The sequence below is a fragment of the Coturnix japonica genome, chromosome 1 (genome assembly GCF_054131305.1).
Source record: "Coturnix japonica strain WE chromosome 1, WE-NBRP24, whole genome shotgun sequence".
In the NCBI taxonomy this organism is placed as follows: domain Eukaryota; kingdom Metazoa; phylum Chordata; class Aves; order Galliformes; family Phasianidae; genus Coturnix; species Coturnix japonica.
The window spans coordinates 137,652,213-137,664,323 of NC_140663.1; the positions used below are offsets into that span (position 1 = coordinate 137,652,213).

Below are 12,111 nucleotides of genomic sequence, written 5' to 3' on the forward strand. Positions count from 1 at the left end.
TTGCTGTAATAGGATCACCCATTGTGACTGTCCTTCCGACAAAATAATTTTTGGAGTACAGGAATTAAGAAAAGGTTTCAAGAATCTTGTGAGATATAGATACGAGAGCCTCAAGTGGTTCTTTGTAGAATCATGAGCAAAATGTAATGCCTCTGATATCATGATGTTTTCTAAATCCCATTCAGTATATTCAGGTGAAATGAATTAACAGTAGTTTGGTGGTCCTAAAGTTGGAATTCATTTCCCTAAACCCATTTATGATCTAAGTCTAGTTTTAAATACTTTTCTAGCATTCATATAGAATTAATGGAGATAAAACTTTTCCTAAATAGCAATGTACTCTACTTATCTTAAAAAACAAACAAACAAACAAACAAAAAAGAAAGAAATAATAACAATGAAACAGTGATGTGAGGGTACAACATATTGCATTGTGAAATACATTAAAAGAATCAAGGAAATTTCCGGAGAGGAATTTATTGAAAAGGAGGTATATGCTACTACCTAATCTAAATTCGTATGTTATAGAACTAGTGGTGCAACACAGCATTAGGGTTAACAATGCAGTATACAGTATACATGTCTCTATGGATAGATGCTTCCCTTTGGAAGCAGAAAATGCCTGTTTGAACTAATCTAAAGGCAATACAGTCACTGTGAATATATAGGGGGATGATTACCTCTCTGCACCTGCTGGCCACACTATTTCTTATACATGCCAGGATGCTGTTGGCCTTCTTGGGCACCTGGGCACTCTTGGCCCATTTTCAGCTAAGCATTGACCAACACCCTTGGGTCCTTTCCTCTTTACAGTTATCCAGCCACTCAGCCCCATAACCTATAGCGCTGCATGGGGTTATTGTGGTTGAAGTGCAGGACCCGGCACTTGGCCTTGTTGAACCTCATCCCATTCACCTCAGCCCAGCAATGCAGCCTATTCAGATCTCTCTGAAGGGCCCCCCTACCCTCAGACAGACAGAGAACACCTCCCAACTTCTTGTCATCTGCAGACTTACTGAGGGTACACTCAGTCCCCTCATCTAGGTCATCAATGAAGTTATTAAACAAGATGGGCTCCAGTACTGACCCCTGGGAGACATCACTTGTAATAGGTTGTCAGCTGGACTTAACTCCATTAATCACTACCCGCTGGGCATGGCCCTCTAGTCAGTTCCTTACCCAAAGGAGGGAATACCTGTCCAGGCCATGGGCAGCCAGTTTCCCAAGGAGAATACTGTGAGAGATCATGTCAAAGGCTTTGCTGAAGTCTAGGTAGACTACATCAACAGCCTTTCCCTCATCCACCCGTCTGGTCACCCAGTTGTAGAAGGAAATGAGGTTGGTCAAGCACGACCTGCCTTTCACAAACCCATGCTGTCTGGGCCTGATCCCGTGGATGCCACACACATGCTGTGTGATCTCACCCAAAATGATTTGTTCCATAACTTTCCCTGGTACTGAGGCCAGGCTGATGGGCCTGTAGTTCCCCGAATCCCCCTTACAGCCTTTCTTGTAGATGGGAGTCATATTGCCAAACCTCCAGACACTTATTTACTAAATACTATATCAAAATACAGGATAACACAATATACAATACAATATATAATACAATATAATTAAAAATTGAGCTAACGAATCAAGCAAAACAAGAGAGAGAATGAGTCCCGAAACCGAGAGGCCTACTGTGAATCTAGGCGAAATGGTGAAGGCTCCCACACACTCCCGTGAACGCCAGAACTCGAAAGACCATCAGTCTAGCCTGCAACAGAGTTAATATAGTGTCCAGGTCCCATGACCCATCTCTCTGACCCTGTTGTTCTCTGGGAGATGTAGTCTTTTTCTGTAAGTTGCAGATTCAGTAAAATTATTCATGCTTTATATGATGCTATGATGTGGAATACTGATAGCAAAATTACAAAATTATTAAACCATGACAGTGAAGTATGAAACTCTGTGAATAACAAAGTGCTGTGCTAAATATATATATATATATATACATATATATATGTATGTATGTATGTATGTATGTATGTATATGTGTGTATGTGTGTATATATTTGTATGTATATGTATAGGTATATATATGTATATGTATATATATGTATATGTATATACATATATGCTAGTGTACAATGAGCTATCTTCAGGTTTTGGAGATAATTAAGCAATACTGGAGTATTACTGTGCATTCAAATAATAGACTCTGATTCTTTAACTGCGATCCTTCTATTATTCATGATATAAACTACCTTGTATTTAGCTACTCTCAGCCTCTTGTATAGCATTTAATTTTGTCAGAGATATGCAGGATGGTATTCTGAGCAAATGTAGATTGCTACTGTGAAGATTAATGATCAAATGCTGCCTTTCCCATTAGCTGAGAGAAACAGCCACTCACATAAGATGATATCTCTTGCCCTAAAACAGATCCCCTAAATAGGTCAGATGAATAGCAGTCTAAAAAAAGAATATTTTTCTCTGCTGACTTTCACTAAGTCCGGGGAGAACAGCATACATGTTATGTTCAGACAGAGTACATCTAAGTTGGTTGAGCCTATTCCACCTACTGCATGACTGTTTAGAAGGAAAACGTACAAAAGCATGGCAGAATCACTAATATTTCTGAGAATATTCTGTATAAGGAAACATTTATACAAATATTTAATAATATCAATGGCCTTATTCAGTCTTGTAGGGATATTATTAATTCAAACTAAATGCTGTTAAGAATAATCAATCCACTGCAATTATAAACACATCCATCTTAATATTTTTTGGCAATGAAAAATCTCTTTGTATGATATTGAATGTGACTTTGAACAAAAGGGTATTTTTAAACTGAGTAAAATAAAGACTTGACTCATATCTCTGTTGACAATGATGAGTTGTCTCTTAGTTACATACTTCATAATAATAGTATCATAATATGAAAAGCCTGACCAACAAAGAATACAGCTATCAACATTTGAACATCACATATGAAAATACTACCCGCAAGATATAACAGACTATCTTTCAGTTAGTTTCAGGAAAGTATTTCAAGACACATTAATTCTTAAAGGACACAGAAGTATATAAATGAATGCCACCTTATATTTGTTGAGTCATTTAATTTAAAGCTCTTGGCAGTAATGTCCATAATATTTCTTAACCTGTATGTCTGCAGTTGAAGGGTGAAATACAAAGACAGAAAAGTTCATAGAGATCTGATATGTGTGAATACATGTATCTTTGCAAAAGCTCTGAACAAAATAACTTTTTTGGTTGTTGTTCATTTTTTTTAAAAAATGAAATTGCAGAGCAGCAAATTTTTAATAATATAACATGGTGTGTTTTTTTTGTGTTTTTTTTTTTTTTTTTTCCCTTTCCTCAAATGATACTCCTTTCATCCGTGTTCTTCATAAAATACATAGTTGTGTACCTATAATTCATTGGCTGAATGGCTGCTTTTAGGAGGGTTGTGGTCAATGGCTCAATGCCAAGTGGGGGCAGGTGACGAGTGGCATTTCTCAGGGATTGATGCTGGGATAGGTGCTATCTAACACCTTTGTAGGTGACATGGGCGGTGGGATCAAGCACGCTCTCAGCAAGTTTGCAGATGATACCAAGATGAGTGGTTCTTTATATCAAAAATTAGAGGTGGGGTTTGTAAGAGATTATTGTGTTGTATCTTTGACTCAAAGCTTGCTGAAGGACACAGGTGAACAAGTCCAAGCAAGTCCTGGTCAAAGGTTGAGAAATCCTTTGTCTGAGGGACACAGATGGACAAAGTCAGGAGCAACCAGACAGAGATAAGCTGCAGCATAATGGCCAGGAAGCAGCCTTTTGTGTGGGCTTATCTCAAGGAAGATAGCTATCTGAAGGGTGCTGCACATGACTCTTACCCAAGCACCCAGGAATATCAAGTAGGCAGAAAAAAATGAGGATAAAAGAGGGATCAGCAACCTTGAAGTTGGGTTTTCTGACAATGGATTCCTCACAACAAGAACAAGAGAAGGTTTCTGACAGCAGATTCTTCATGACCTGACACCTGCATGCTGATGAAGATGCGCATGCTGAAGAACAAGGAAGGTGTCTGCCATCACTACAGACGTCCTACTCGCTGATGGATTCTCCTGGACCTGCTACCTGCATCCTGCTGCCTGCTCCTGTACTTACCCCTGAAGGAGGCCTACAGGAAAGCTGGAGGGTGACTTCTTCTAAGAGCAGACAGGGACAAGAAAAGGGGAAATGGCTTTAAACTGAAATAGGGTGGATTTAGACTAGATATTAGAAAGAAATTATTTACTGTGAGGGTGGTGCAACACTGGAACAGATTGCCCAGAGAGGTTATGAATGCCCTCTCCCTGGAAGAATTCAGGCCAAACTGGATGGAGCTTTGAGCAACCTGGTCTAGTGGGAAGTGCTCCTGACTATAGTAGGGGGTTGGAACTAGCAGATCTTACAAGATCCCTTCCAACCCAAACCATATTATGACTTTGTGATTCCATGTTTGTGGGTTGTTGTTTGTTTTTTTGTTAGTTTGTTAGTTTTTGTGGTTTGTGATCTCAATAAATAATATGAACTTGAAGGCTGAAAATGTTATTCCAAACATTTCATACATCTTCATATCTGAAAATACTCAGATAATACTCTTCCTGTTTCACTGTAAGATTTTTTTTTTTTTTTTTCCTTTTTCATAACAACAAATACCTCACTTTAAAGGAAATAGGTTGTTTCATTTTTAATGCAACTTGACATTTGTGGCAGGAAAAGTTAATGACATTGTAAAACAGCTTTCAAGTTCAAAGACTAAGATAGACATATGCATGTAACATATCTTTGAACTCTTCAAGAGATGAGAAGAAATTATTTAAAGTGTCATGTGAATGTGAATAGATATATCTAGTATGAAAAGGGAGATACTCTCAAATGGTAATTACAGCTAGAATAATCTGCTTTCATTGCCCAAATACATCCTTCTTATTTCTCAGTATTTGAGCTGACCATGTCAAAGCAAACTCTCACTATCCCTGCTCTAACTCAGTCATCTGTCCTTAGCAGAAAATTGTAGGAATCCATGGAGTAATTCATAAGTTCACTTAGTACATCAGTATACAGTGATGTAAACATTTTTTCATTATATATTTATCCTGAGAGAAAAATCTTAACATCTAACTTTCTTCATCCTCATGCTTTTCTCCTGCTCCAGCATTGATCTTTCCCATGAAATGAAGCTTTCTGTGGGCTGTTATAAAGGGGGTTCTTCCATCAGGCTGCAGTTCAAGATCTACACCAGTGTGAAACCATACCATAAAATGCACTCCTTACAGAATAAAGTGCTCCAGTGTGTGTCCCTATTGGACCATAGTTCTTACCCATAAACTTGCTCTCCTTGTTAGTTAAAATGTTTGCTAGGAATTTGCTCCTGCAAGGGCTCTCCATCAACATTTTCCTTCAGAGCGCATCTACCTGCAGCAGCTTGGTATTCTCCATGGGCTGCAACTGAACAACCTGTTACAACATGAGCTTCTCCAGGAGTATCTCTGCTCAGATACCTAAAGCATTTTTAAAGCATTTTCTTCTCATTTATTTCTTACCGTGGTATTTTCTTACCATGGTATTTGCAGAGGTGCAAAGTTCTCTCAAGCTATTTTTTTTTTTTTTTTTCCACTCCTGGGAACTCTTGCAGATTTATCTCAAGAAGTTCAGTGACATGCAGAAAAGCAATAGATTCATAAATGATTTAAAACATTACTAACAGTTTTAACTAGAATATATTATTAGTTAGTTTGGTGTTCTTTTTTTAGCATTGTATTTCTGTCTTTCTTAAATTTTTAGCCTTCCTTAAATATGTCATCATAGATGTGCAACTAATATCACTCATTGGCTCAGCTTTGTCCAGCAGTGGGTTTCTTTTAGGGCCATCTGGAACCAGCTGTCTGATGACATGGGGGCATCTTCTGGTCTCTTATCACAGAGGTCATTCCTGCTGCTTCGCTTCTACCAAAACCTTGTAACATAAGCTGAGTATAGTCTATAAATCATGGCAGTTTATATATATATTTGAAGATTTCCAGGCTCTTATCTGCTCAACCTCAGGAATGATTACACAGTCGCATGTAATTTGTGAAGTTATAAGTTACGTAGTCTGTTTTAAATGTGAAATCACAGTATGCTCGTTAGAGGAATTCTTAACTCTGGACAAAGAAAACAGATGCTGCAGAATGTTAACAGCAAAGAGGGAAAGCATTTCCATTGAAAGGAACTAAATGTTTTTTCTGTCATCTGAAAGAATGCATTGTAGAATAAACTTTGACATATTTTTACTGCTTTGTGATTGAAAAAGCAAGATGATTTTATTGAAAATGACACATCCTTGATTAATTATTGATTTGGGCAAGTATAACAGAAGCCTACTGGACATATGAGTGAATTACAAGTATATTAGAATGGTATGTAATTGGCAGTGTCAATACAGCCAGATGCTATAGTAATACTGTATTTGGTAGAAGACAACTATGTTTTTCACTTGTGGAATTACTGCTCCAGTGTACTTTGAGTATTTGTCAACTCATCTGCACATAGTTTGACTTTTATTTCAAAAAATGTATATGCTGTGTCAAGCTCTACAGTCTTTCCTGGTTAGTGTTTTGCAGCTTTCTTTGTCACTAGATATGAATATTGTTACTTAAATCTTCTAACTAATTCAGATACAGTACATGAAAAAAAAAAAATCAGAAAAAAAAAAGGTTCTTAATTTAATTTATTAAACAAATTTTAAAAAAAGATATATTGTTTGGAAAAAAGCCAACAAAAAACTGTTATTTTTGAGAATTAATCAACTCTTTATTTAAAGTTACAGGTGTTTATTTTGGTTCCTGGATGACACAGTTTTAGAGTTTATTTATCACACAGACATTTGATATACCATTTTCTTAATGCATATTTTGTTTTCATCCTCACCTACAATAGTTAGAATGCATTTGTTTCAAGTAGACATTAAAACAACAACAATAATAGTCATAATAATAATATATATATAAAAAGAATATACCTCTGTTCTTGATGTTTTCTTCCTTTTAGTGTAGATGAACTTAATTCAACACAGGCTTGAGGATTCTGAAGTGACAACATATGGATAGATGCAAGTTTCTCTCTCAGTTTGAAAGAAATTGTGCTCTGTACTGCAAAAGGAAACTTTTTTCAAGACTTCCAGCCCAAGAAGGGCTAACAACTCTTAAATAAAACAGAAAATACAAACACATTATTAAAGCCCCAATTTAAAAACAAATATTAAAAAAATAGACAGTTGGTACCAGTCATAAAAAATGATATATGAATGTATTTACCACCTTAGCGAGTCAAATTCACATTTCTTTTCTTGCAGAGGAGAGCGCTAAATACCAGGCAGTGAGTTTGAGGATAGTACAGAACAATCACTTTATGTAACCACATGAGGTTAGGCCAAAAGATAATCCAGACATTACAAAGAAAAAAAAATCAACTCAGTCTCAGCTGAAACCAGAACAGCACTGTACCAATATCACCTTGAATATATATCTATAAATATATGTATTCATACATATAAATGATAATAAAATTTAATGCTTTAGTGGTGGTAATTTTGTAGTAACTTGTGATACTAAAATATAAACTTGCTGCTAATACTGATTGTTATTGCTGCTGAAGTCTTGTTCTTGCTTTTCTGATGGTAATGTAGTAACTTGCAGGCCCTTTGGGTCATTACACTATCACAAGACTTACTGAAGTCCCATGTCCTTCTAAAGAAGAAACTCAGGGATCTTCCTTAGCATCCAAATTGCATAAAATGCTGCATCACTGTTGTTGTATTATTGTAGATTATTAGGAGAAATCAAGTCAATCATCTTGCTCAAGTCAAGTCAATTTAACCTGCTGTTTACAAGAAGAGAGGGAACGGTGACAGCTGTGGTGATGAAAAGCTGCCTTGGGCATAGTAACCACAAAATGATTGAGTCTTTTATTCTTGGTGAAGTAAATTGTTAGCAAGTTTACTATAAGGTTTCTTAACATTTCTTTTTATTATAAATACTAATTATAGTAAGTGGTGTGTCAAGGGAGATTTTTAGCTCAATATGTACAAACTTCACCAAACATTCTCACATCTTTTCTTGACTAAGTCTTTATACAAAATTGGAAAAGCTAAAGATCTTTTCACTGAGAAGCATTTCTAATAAACAGAATTTTAAATGCAACTAAGCCCTGGGCTTTCATTTTAGTTCTCTGTTGTTGTGTTGGGGACACAAAAGGAGCCTGATCGAAGAATGATCCTGGGCTGGAACAAAGTATTCTGACAATTTTAAGGGAAGTTACATTTGTGGCTATAGCAAATATCTTGTTTTTCAGAGATCTTGGTAGTTTATTTTGTTTTTACAACAACTTGTTTTGCAAGCACGTGTTCCACTTGGGCTCTGTATCACATGTTGGCCCCACAGCTATGGCATGCAAATGGAAAGAACCCTGCTGACCCTGAAGAGAATAAAAGCAGGAGAGAGCCTGCGGTGGGTGAGAGAGGAACAGTGCACTTTGAAACAGGTGGTACCCTGCTGACACTATCAAATATACTGTTGGCATGTTTCTTCTCCCTCTCCTTTTTGTAGTTTTACTGTCTCTCAGGAGTTGGTAAGTAATAGCGTGCTTACTTGTTTAGGGAGCTTCTGCATGCGGCTTTCTGGGATTATCTAAAATGAGTGTGTGAGTGTGTGTGTGTTGAATAGAACTTATAACCTTCTGTGCTGCTCTAATAGTTTTTTTGCCTCTGCTCCTGTCTCTCAGATCCAAGCGTACTCTGAAACTATTATTCTGTTGGGGAAAACAAAAACAAAAACAAAAACAACAACAAAAATTTCTGGGATGAAAAATCAACTTACAGGGAGATCTTAGAATCATAGAAGGTCCTGTATTGAAAGGGTGAAAGGAGGCTTAGAGATCATCTTGTTCCAACCCTTCTGCCATGGGCAGATTGCCATCCACTAGATCAGGCTTCCCAGTGTCCCACTTGAACTGGCACTGAACACTTCCAGGGGTGGGACATTCATAGCTTCTTCAGGAAAGCTGTTCCAGTGCCTCTGAGTAAATAATGTGTTCCTAACGCCTACTCTAGATCTCCCCTCTTTGAGTTCAGAATTGTTCTCCCTTGTCCTATCACTGTCTAGCTGTGTAAAAAATTATTCTTTATCTTGTTTATAATCTCCCTTTAAATGCTGAAAGGCTGCAATGAGGACTCCCTGGAGAATTCTATTCTCCAGGCTGAAAGCCCTCAATCTTTCTTCACAGGAGGGATGTTCCGTTCTAGCTCTCTCATCATCCTCTAAGCCCTGCTCCAACAGCTCTGAATTGTTCTTTTGCTGGATGCAGAACTGCATCTAGATTCTCACAAGGGCATAGTAGAGAGGATCAGTCATACCTTTCTCTCCCTCCTGACCATTCCTCTGATGCAGCCTAGGATATAGTTTGCCTTCTGGGCTGTAAGCGCATGGTGTTGGATTGTGTCCACTTGGTCAATCCTACTCAGTTTCTTAAAAACTGAGTGATGTTTCCCAATCAGCAGGAACTTCACCTAAACACCACTACCTTTCAAACATGGTGGAGAACATTCTTGGCATCCACATTAAAGCAGGATGCTGGGATGATCACATGGCCTGAGAGACACATGAAAATTAATCCTCATGAGGCAGCCTCAGTCATTCTGATCTTAAAGTGGAAAGGATTTTGCATCACTGACCTCTGCAAGAAGATAATGGAGATGCCAGGGATTGAACCCGGGACCTCACACATGCGAAGCGTGCGCTCTACCACTGAGCTACATCCCCACTTGCAAGTACTGACTTTTGGATTATCAAGAAAAGTGTGCTGGTAAATACCTTACTCCTGACCCCAGGATGTGTGTTATTCCTCCTCATAGACTTGTACACATTCAAGTTCTCTTGGTGGTCTTGAACTTGTTCTTCACTTACAGCAGGAGGTGTTTTGCTCTTCCAAGGTTCAGGGACTTGAGAGATGCAGAAATCCTGACTGCCAATGACTGCCAATGAAGACTGAATTAAAGAACTTCTGTATCTCAGCTTTCTCCATGTCTGTTGTTGCCAGTTCTAATTTTTCATTTATCATAGGGAGTACAATCCTCTTGATATTGATGTCATGAATAAATTTTCTTTTAATTATAAATTCATAAGTCCTAAGAAGCAGTGAAACTTTATGATGAAAGCATGATACAGAACAGATACCAAAAAGTGGTTTATGGAGACAGAAGTGGCAAACTGATGAAAATTAAATTTCTTGTAAATGTATTAAAATTAATTTCTGAACCTACATTAACTTTTTCCCTTTTTTCTCCTTTTCTTTTTCTTTTTAAATAATTTGTTGTGTTTTGTTTTTGTTTTGTTTTGTTTTGTTTTCCTCCTCCTGATAATTCAGAATGCCTTTGTTTTGTTTGTTTTGTTTTGTTTTTTGTTTCCCTTCCCCCAAACATTCTAGGTGGATTTGGTATCTCCAGCAGCTGTGATTGTTCTTTCTGAAATCTCATGACAACATAACCCACTGTCAGTTGAAATGTATTCTACTAAGCATTAGCAAAGATGATAATAGTAATAAAATAAATATATTTTTTCTTTCGTCAGACAGAGTCTGGAGAAGCAAGTAAATCAACAGCACTAGTCTCTTGAGACTCAGTTAATCTTTAATTCCCCTTTAAATGTTTTCCTGGAAGACTGCTAACTATCCACGACAGCTATTTAGAAGATTATATTCTGGCATATTAGGGTAGTTTAAAAATACTAAAATCTAGCTATTCAAATGGAAGCAGATGTCAAGGAAGCCTGTTCTTCTCTGTAAATATGTTACAGGTACTTGTAGTCCACATTATAGCCTTTGTAAGTTTGGCATGTACATTAATATCTGTTTTGGAAAAGTGCTTTTCAAAGTTAATTTCATCTAAGTTATTTTTAAATTTTTGTTCTATTTTGAGAATCCTACCCCACATTACATCTAATAAATATCTGTGACAAAATGCAAGAAAGTTTTTAAAAAACATAGTAAATTTTTTAGTTTAGTAATTTTTGAAAAACTTGTATTTTACCCTTGTAACTCAGTACCTTTCTGTAGGTGTGGTGGGCAATAGATGATTTTGAAAAGGTTTAGAAATAGCCAGAATCTATGAAGAGCTTGTGTACAGTGATATGCAGGTTAAAGGATAGAGCCTAATATCTAGCACTCTGGAGTATAAGTTTTTCTTCTAATTTTAAAATTTTTTTCTTCCTCTATATTTCATCCCATACTAAGCATTCCTTCATTTCCTGCAAGACAGTTTTAATCCTGAGAAAATATTGACTGCAATAAGAGTAATAAATTTTACAGATAAATTATGAATTCAATTTACTTTTATCAACTTTCCTGTCTATTACATACATGATCCTTATTTTCTCCGACTGTTAAGGAATGAAATAGAAAATTTCTGACTACTTTTTTCAGTTAAATTGCCTAGTATGTGTTCTTCACATCTTATTTGATTAGTCACTTTTTTGAATGAAACACACTCAGTTCCTTGTTATGTGAAGAAATTTTATTTAGTGTAAATCAAATGATTTATTAATGATCAGTCTATTCTATTGCTTATTTACAGACAAGGATAAAACATAATTTAAAGAAGGAAACAAACAGAAAACCTATTCGTTAGAAGAACATGATGCTCTAGAGAAAGAAACAATTTATTTACCCAAGTGAAATCTATACCCCAAAATTGAAAAGCTGTTTACATATTATTATTTTTTTTTATTATTTTTATTTAACACTACTTTGTGCATTTTTGAAGGTATAGCCAGACATATTTTAGTTATATATCAGTGAATATTTTAATAAGAAGTGCTTAATAGTGTATATAATCTAAAACTGGAAAGATTTTCAGTACATATGTAACACTGAAATTCTGTATTTTAGTTTTGAGTAAATAGAAGAAAAAAAATTTACAGTACTAATTTTTCAGTGTGCTATGCAAAGACTGCAAAATGTTTATGAAAATATGGTGTAGAATTAGGGTGATGTACTTATATAAAAGCAGTGTAGGCCATACAAGAATGTTAATGCTTTACAGTA

At 36.3% G+C, this 12,111-nt stretch overlaps 1 non-coding gene across 1 annotated transcript; it reads right to left on the minus strand.

Moving 5' to 3' along the window:
- Positions 1–9,761: 9,761 nt before the first annotated feature.
- TRNAA-UGC (transfer RNA alanine (anticodon UGC)) lies at positions 9,762–9,833 on the minus strand. The gene has a single exon. It is a non-coding gene; the product is annotated as a tRNA-Ala (tRNA).
- Positions 9,834–12,111: the final 2,278 nt, after the last annotated feature.